Below are 8839 nucleotides of genomic sequence, written 5' to 3' on the forward strand. Positions count from 1 at the left end.
AGCAGCAGCAGCTGCTGCCACCCCTCGGCCTCGCCCCGCAGCGCCCCGTCGAGCTGTCCCGAGTCCCCCGAGCGCCACCCCATGGAGGAGAAGGACCCCGTCGCCGCTGCCCCATCCTCTCCACGCCCCGGAGCTCCCCCTCTCCCTCGCCGGCGACGCCATCTTCCTCCCTCGCCGGTGCAACCACTGCCCAACCGGTAGCTAGCCCCCCTCCTCTCTGTATTTCTTGTTCTGTTGTTTTAGCCGTTAGATCTTGCTATAAGGCCGAGATTAGAGCACTAGGTAACCGTTCGGTTTAGTCCAAAAAAAAACCAGTGGGTTTTTGTCACTTAAGTTTTAACCAGCGAGTCTATTTAACTTCGGCCGTTTGCCCGTAGCTTTGCACCAAACAGAAACCGCAGCTTGCCACGTGTACCTTTGTTAGTACTAGCTAGCTGCAGTTTTTTCTGTCAAAAATAGCAAAAACAGAAAGTTTCAATCTTGTTTTGACCACAACTTTTGATCCCGAAGCCCAATGATAGTTATTCTTCTTCCAGTAGCTCACAAATTTCCTGTAGTTTTTAAAAACATATAATTTGTCTATGTTTGAAATTTTCAAATATAAGTTAGATCAGATTTAGTTTAAACCTTGTTTTGCCTATTCCAGGAGTTTACAAATAGCTTTTAATTTGATTCCTTTTGGTACTGATCACTAGTGATCCTATATATAAGTGGTAAAAATTTCAGATTTGTTTGACTATTGTAGCTCATTATTTCATGTGAAACAATTTCTGTTTCACCGTTTTTAGGATTTCGGCTAATTCATTCTACTTTTGTTTTAAAATATTTTCTTTATTATTTCAGAAATATTATTATTGTTTTTTTATGTTAGTTAACAGTAGTTTTGCAACAAGTCTTTATTTTATGTTTATTTGTTTTCATTAAATCAATTCTAGCTCCATAGTAACGTGCAATTGTTTTCACCGTTGTTTCAAATCCCGTTTGGGAATGCTTTCAAAAAGTTTTGTGAAAAATACTTTATTTTATCTTAGTTAAACTTATATCTTAGTTCCTTGCTATTATTTTCTGTTAGACAAAATCATTTAGTGTTTGACGTAGTAGAGGACTCTCTAGTCTTGTTTGAAGTTTCTTCGCATTCCTATTCGCTCTTTCTTTTGTTTTGATTGCTAGAATGATTGCTAGTATGAGTGCTTATGTGGATGATATGTTTGTTATATAGATTTCATCAGAGAGTGATGAGTAGTCTATCAAGTTATTTTCTCGAGAAATTCTTCTTCGTCAACATCACAGGCAAGTCACTTTGATCATACTATCGCCTATGTTTTATGCATCGTAGTTCTACCATCCTATGCCCAATCGCATGCTGCTTAGGTACTTGGAAATTTTAGTATAGATTGTAGTATCATGTGGTAGGCACACAACAACCCCGATACTTGGCCCCGGGACGACAAATTTCTTATTGCTATGCTTGAGTAGATGGGATTTCGGTTGAGTGCATAACACGAGTGATGCAAGGTTGATTAAATAATCAAGACCGGTTAAGACAAGATTTTCAAGACCTTGGACGCAATGCAACTCTGGGTGAAGGACGGTTGATCGGCTCCCTGGAGAACCCAGTGGATGACCCGGGATGCTGGAGAGGCCATGACATCCTGCGGAAAGCTTCACCTAGGCTCAAAGAGACGGACGGGTATTTTCAAGACCCAAGGCTTACCTGCACAGCCACAAGTCATTATGGGCTCTGGCTTGGTTGGACAACGCGGCGACTCTGGACAGGCGGTGCTAGCAGATGTAGAAGAACAGTAGGAATGGATGGACACCGACAGGGATTCAGAGGGACCCGTTGAAAGACCATGTTTTGATCATCCGGTCTTCAAACACCCTGAAGTGCGAGGACATACAGGGAGGCGATCAAATCTTGTGGGGAACGTGTGCAAAACTCTGCAGAGTACTCAAACCTAATCGATTAGCCGTGTCCACGGTCATGGACAACTTGAGCCAAAGGAACTGGAGTTATCTGGATTTGTCAACACCATTAAATATATTTGATGAGGGTAATTATTGACAACTCGGGTACGAGAACTGGTTGGCGGAACCATCTCGTTAACAACCAACAATGTAGTAACATTTTGCTTTTAGCCCCCTCTTGTTGTAGGATAAAACTGGCTTTATGTAAAACTTAGCTCCACCGACCAAATATGCATGTAGAGATAGTTGATTATTACTTTACCCCTCTCTTATGTGACTTGCCAGCATATTCAATATGCTGAACTACACGGCTGCAACGTCTTATGTTGCAGATATTTCTCTTCGACGAGTAAGAGTACGATTCAGGGTTACGGTCTACACTCAACCTGCCGTTGGTGTTTATTGGGACTCCACTCCCTTGACCGCTTCCGCTGAGATAATTAAGGTATATATCAGTTTTACGCTATTTACATGTGATTGCACTTTGATATATACATTGATGTACTGTGTGTGCCAGCATACTGATCCAGGGATGGCACAGAAACACAGAGGCTTGACTCGTCTTGAGTCGGGTCGCTACAGAGATGGTATCAGAGCACATGTTGACTGTTGGATGTGACCCTAGAAATTGGAAATCTCTTAGGAAAGGATCTCTCAAAAAACTTTATTTTCAAGAACACCTTTTACATCTCATCTCTTCTGACTTCATCAAATGTTCTCCCTCACCTCCAATAGTTAGACAATACCCTTACCCCTTTGACCTCATGAAGAATCAACGGAGTTCGACTTCAAAGTAAAGAGGATTTCATCATGCATTTGAAGAACTGAAGTTGCGCCAATTGAAGACTCTCAAGACCCGAAGAATTCGAAGACCCTGAAGCGTTCAAATATTTATATGACCATTAGAAGTCCAAACCCCTGTTATATACCCACGTTAGATACGATGATTTGTGAGCCGTCATTGGTGTGTGTTTTCCGACGGCCAAAAATAAAACCTATTCTCAAAAATATTGTTTGTATTGTGTGTATCTCCCTCCCTCTCTTACCCTTCTCATCCCCAAAACCTCAACCCTACCAGATGGAGTATGAAGCTGGACTTGTAGTCTCTGGACCAATGACCCAGCTGGAGGCTGATATATGGATTCAAAACATGGAGAACCACTTCGGGAGCAACTTGATCTCAAGGAAGTATGAAGTGAAACACGCTCTTCAGTACTTTACACAAAGTGCTGCAATCTGGTGGAAAATGCATCATGCCATACAAGGATTTAGTGGAGCAGAAACCTGGGACGAATTCAAGAAGACGTTGTTAAGATCCCGTCTTATTCAAAAGTGCTATGATAATCCGAAGGAGAAGACTTGTGCATGCAAGATCTGTGGAGAAATAGGACACACCCAGGAAGAACACCAGGATGGATGTACTCATTGTGAAGAAAATCACCCAGCTGAGGAGTGCCCAAGTAGTCAGGTGACTTGTTTCCTTTGTGAAGGAACCACCCACTACCCAGCTGAGTGTCACATTTACCCCAAGTATGCCTGAAACCCATAGACCCCGGGACTAACAAGGACCAAGTACTATCTTTTTGGAGAAGGAAACATGGATCAACAAACGTTTTCTTAGGAGCATACGAAAACCCGAGAGTTGTGAAGATACGATAGATGTTTTGTTGAGCTTGCAGAACCAAAGGATTATCCGAACTTCGTTCGTGGACAAGAGATATTCTGCAATGCTTGTGAGGATGCCCAAGTGTTAGAATACGAGATTCACTAAGCCTTATACAAGGTAATGATTTCAGTGCGACATGGCTTGGCCACCATGACGACTTACTATTGTCATTCTCTTGCTATTCGGAATGGTAAATCTAAGAGACTTACCCATAGTGAGAGACGACGTCCTTTGAAGCTTTTGTTTGAGCCTTAGAATGGTATAATGAAATTCCATGTACATGGCACTTGTTGTCACGCGTAGGAAATTTTACGGTGAGGATGAAGCCAAGACCCTTCTCTCTGCAGGATAACCACAAATGGTAGACCACTATGAGAATCATCAATAGGTTATTTAGAATGGTCACGAGACTGTCAGTTAAGAAGACCCAGTAACGGAAGAAGCTTATATCAACGGGAGAGCATCACCAAAGGATTTAATATGAAGACTGTGCGATGTTAGTTGCCAAAACCACAGAGGATTGTTAAAATCTTAAGGGACTAGTACCTCTCATTTTAAGTGTGGTAGCACCCCACATTGCCGGAGATTTGATTTGTTAGAAGACTCCCCAAACCATAACCTTTTCTTTCTAGCCTCTTCGAATCTCGAGGACGAGATTCATTTTAAGTGTGGTAGTTTGTAACATCCCAAAAATTTAAATTTTGGAATGTTAAAATAATTATTAGATTGATTGCTTGTTTGTTTGCTGAGTGATTGAAACTTGTGTGAAATTTGAAACTTTTCGAAACTTTCGAATGAGAGGGAATAAAATGACTTTCCCCTTCTCCGGTGAATTCAAATTCAAGCTTTTAAAAGCTACGACAGAAGATGACATGACTTCATCAACTATAAAGAATTTGAACGGAGATATTTGCATTGGATTCTTTTGCATTTCCATTTCGTCCTCCTCGCACGAAAAGCCCGGAAAATACTCTCTTGCACGCAAGAGAGAGAGCGGAGGAAAATGACCCTCCACCGTACGGGAATTTTTGAAATGTTGGAGCCAAGAAAACCCAAAGTTGTTTTGCAAAAATAATTGTAAAAAAGAAATAAAGCAAATTTGGGAATTTCTGAAAAAAACATTTTTTAAAAGTTTTTATTTTGGCTTTAAAAAAATGTTATTCGGGTAGAGATTCTTTTTCTGATTTTTTGATATATAATGCCATATATAAATATATTGATTTATTTTCTTTCTTTGGCTTTTATATTTTTCTGTTTGAAAAGGCTAAAAAAAAGGGGGGAAATCTTTGTTTCTTTAACCGCCACTGGCCCGAGCCCCTTTTTCCCTGGGATCGAATCCCTTGAAACCTGCTGCCGCCCCCTGCCTTTTCCCTCCCTCCTCCTCACTGCCAAGTGGCCCCCCACCACCCGAGCATCTCCCTCCCCACGTCGGCCCTTTCCTTCTCCTCTCCCCTCGTCTCCTTCCTTTTCTTCTGCACCCGAGAAACAGCGATTCCCTCCTCGATTTTCTTCTCCCTCTCCTTCCTTAAGCCCCCCACCCCATGGCCTATATATAGTGCCCCTCCACCGCCGACCCCGTTCCCACCCCCGCCGCCGCCTCCCCGCCACCGCAGCGTCGCCACTGCCGCCCGCCGAAGCAGCTCCTACTGCCCCGTCTACCCCTACAGGGCCAGCCCTAGCACCACCCCGTCGCCACCCCTTCACCCCCACCTTCGAAGCCCTCCACCGCCGCCCCGTTCCCACGCCGCCGCCGCCTCCCCATCTCCCCTCGCCGCCCGCTCGCCGGAGCAGCAGCAGCAGCTGCTCCCACCCCCCGGCCTCGCCCCGGAGCGCCCCGTCGAGCTGTCCCGAGTCCCCCGAGCGCCACCCCGCGGAGGAGAAGGACCCCGTCGCCGCTGCCCCATCCTCTCCACGCCCCGGAGCTCCCCCTCTCCCTCACCGGCGACGCCATCTTCCTCCCTCGCTGGTGCAACCACTGCCCAGCCGGTAGCTAGCCCCCCTCCTCTGTGTTTTTCTTGTTTTGTTGTTTTAGCCGTTAGACCTTGATATAAGGCCGAGATTAGAGCACTAGGTAACCGTTCGGTTTAGTCCAAGAAAACCAGTGGGTTTTTGTCACTTAAGTTTTAACCAACGAGTCTATTTAACTTCGGCCGTTTGCCCATAGCTTTGCACCAAACAGCAACCGCAGCTTGCCACGTGTACCTTTGTTAGTACTAGCTAGCTGCAGTTTTTTCTGTCAAAAATAGCAAAAATAGAAAGTTTCAATCTTGTTTTGACCACAACTTTTGATCCCGAAGTCCAATGATAGTGATTCTTTTTCCAGTAGCTCACAAAGTTCCTGTAGTGTTTAAAAACATATAATTTGTCTATGTTTGAAATTTTCAAATATAAGTTAGATCAGATTTAGTTTAAACCTTGTTTTGCCTATTCCAGGAGTTTAAAAATAGCTTTTAATTTGATTCCTTTTGGTACTGATCACTAGTGATCCTATATATAAGTGGTAAAATTGCAGATTTGTTTGAGTATTTTAGCTCATTATTTCATGTGAAACAATTTCTGTTTCACCGTTTTTAGGATTTCGGCTAATTCATTTTCTACTTTTGTTTTAAAATATTTTCTTTATTATTTCAGAAAGATTATTATTGTTTGTTTATGTTAGTTAACAGTAGTTTTGCAACAAGTCTTTATTTTATGTTTATTTGTTTTCATTAAATCAATTCTAGCTCCGTAGTAACGTGCAATTGTTTTCACCGTTGTTTCAAATCCCGTTTGGGAATGCTTTCAAAAAGTTTTGTGAAAAATACTTTATTTTATCTTAGTTAAACTTATATCTTAGTTCCTTGCTATTATTTTCTGTTAGACAAAATCATTTAGTGTTTGACGTAGTAGAGGACTCTCTAGTCTTGTTTGAAGTTTCTTCGCATTCCTATTCGCTCTTTCTTTTGTTTTGATTGCTAGAATGATTGCTAGTATGAGTGCTTATGTGGATGATATGTTTGTTATATAGATTTCATCAGAGAGTGACGAGTAGTCTATCAAGTTATTTTCTCGAGAAATTCTTCTTCGTCAACATCACAGGCAAGTCACTTTGATCATACTATCGCCTATGTTTTATGCATCGTAGTTCTACCATCCTATGCCCAATTGCATGCTGCTTAGGTACTTGGAAATTTTAGTATAGATTGTAGTATCATGTGGTAGGCACACAACAACCCCGATACTTGGCCCCGGGACGACAAATTTCTTATTGCTATGCTTGAGTAGACGGGATTTTGGTTGAGTGCATAACACGAGTGATGCAAGGTTGATTAAATAATCAAGACCGGTTAAGACAAGATTTTCAAGACCTTGGACGCAATGCAACTCTGGGTGAAGGACGGTTGATCGGCTCCCTGGAGAACCCAGTGGATGACCCGGGATGCTAGAGAGGCCATGACATCCTACCGAAAGCTTCACCCAGGCTCAAAGAGACGGACGGGTATTTTCAAGACCCAAGGCTTACCTGCACAGCCACAAGTCATTATGGGCTCTGGCTTGGTTGGACAACGCGGCGACTCTGGACAGGCGGTGCTAGCAGATGTAGAAGAACGGTAGGAATGGATGGGCACCGACAGGGATTCAGAGGGACCCGTTGAAAGACCATGTTTTGATCATCCGGTCTTCAAACACCTTGAAGTGTGAGGACATACACGGAGGCGATCAAATCTTGTGGGGAACGTGTGCAAAACTTTGCAGAGTACTCAAACCTAATCGATTAGCCGTGTCCACGGTCATGGACAACTTGAGCCAAAGGAACTGGAGTTATCTGGATTTGTCAACACCATTAAATATATTTGATGAGGGTAATTATTGACAACTAGGGTACGAGAACTGGTTGGCGGAACCATCTCGTTAACAACCAACAATGTAGTAACATTTTGCTTTTAGCCCCCTCTTGTTGTAGGATAAAACTGGCTTTATGCAAAACTTAGCTCCACCGACCAAATATGCATGTAGAGATAGTTGATTATTACTTTACCCCCTCTCTTATGTGACTTGCCGGCATATTCAATATGCTGACCTACACGGCTACAACGTCTTATGTTGCAGATATTTCTCTTCAACGAGTAAGAGTACGATTCAGGGTTACGGTCTACACTCAACCTGCCGTTGGTGTTTATTGGGACTCCACTCCCTTGACCGCTTCCGCTGAGATAATTAAGGTATATATCAGTTTTACGCTATTTACATGTGATTGCACTTTGATATATACATTGATGTACTGTGTGTGCTAGCATACTGATCCAGGGATGGCACAGAAACACAGAGGCTTGACTCGTCTTGAGTCGGGTTGCTACATATCTACACTAAGAGGCCATTGGAACTTCTCCATATGGATCTGTTTGGTCCTCCATCATTTGATAGTCTTGGAGGCAGAAAGTATTGCTTAGTGATTGTTGACGACTACTCAAGATATACCTGGGTATATTTCTTTAAAAAGAAGAGTGAAACTCAACAAACGGTCATCAACTTTGCTAATGAAGCGCAACGTCAACATGAAGCAATGATCTTGACGATTAGGAGTGACAACGGCACCGAGTTCAAGAACTACACCTTAGATGAGTTTCTAGGTGATGAGGGAATAAAACACCAATATTCTGCACCATATACCCCTCAGCAAAACGGCGTGGCAGAAAGGAAGAACCAGACCTTGATAGACGGTGCAAGGACAATGATGGCAGAATTCAAATCTCCATATAACTTCTGGGCAGAGGCCATCAACACAACATGTCATGCATCCAATCGGCTCTACATCCGCAAAGGCTTGAACAAGACTCCGTATGAGATTCTAACTGGAAACAAACCCAATCTCAAGTACTTCCGGGTATTCGATTGTAAGTGTTTCATTCTCAAGAAAGGAGCACGATTAGCTAAATTTGATTCTAGAGCACATGAGGGTATCTTTGTTGGTTATGCTACAAACTCTCATGCTTACCGTGTCCTCAACAAGTCCATCGGACTAATTGAGGAGACGTGTAACGTAGAGTTTGATGAAAATAATGGCTCCCAAGTGGAGCAAAGTGGTCTTTGTGATGTAGGGGATGAAATTCCTCCCCAAGCCATAAGAAGAATGGGGATTGGTCAAATACTCCCCATTGAGGAACCCCTTGTGGCCGAAGGAGAAGGACAATGCTCTACTCAAGTGGAGCCATCACCTTCACAAGC

Source organism: Hordeum vulgare, chromosome 7H (genome assembly GCF_904849725.1).
Source record: "Hordeum vulgare subsp. vulgare chromosome 7H, MorexV3_pseudomolecules_assembly, whole genome shotgun sequence".
Taxonomy (NCBI): Eukaryota; Viridiplantae; Streptophyta; class Magnoliopsida; order Poales; family Poaceae; genus Hordeum; species Hordeum vulgare.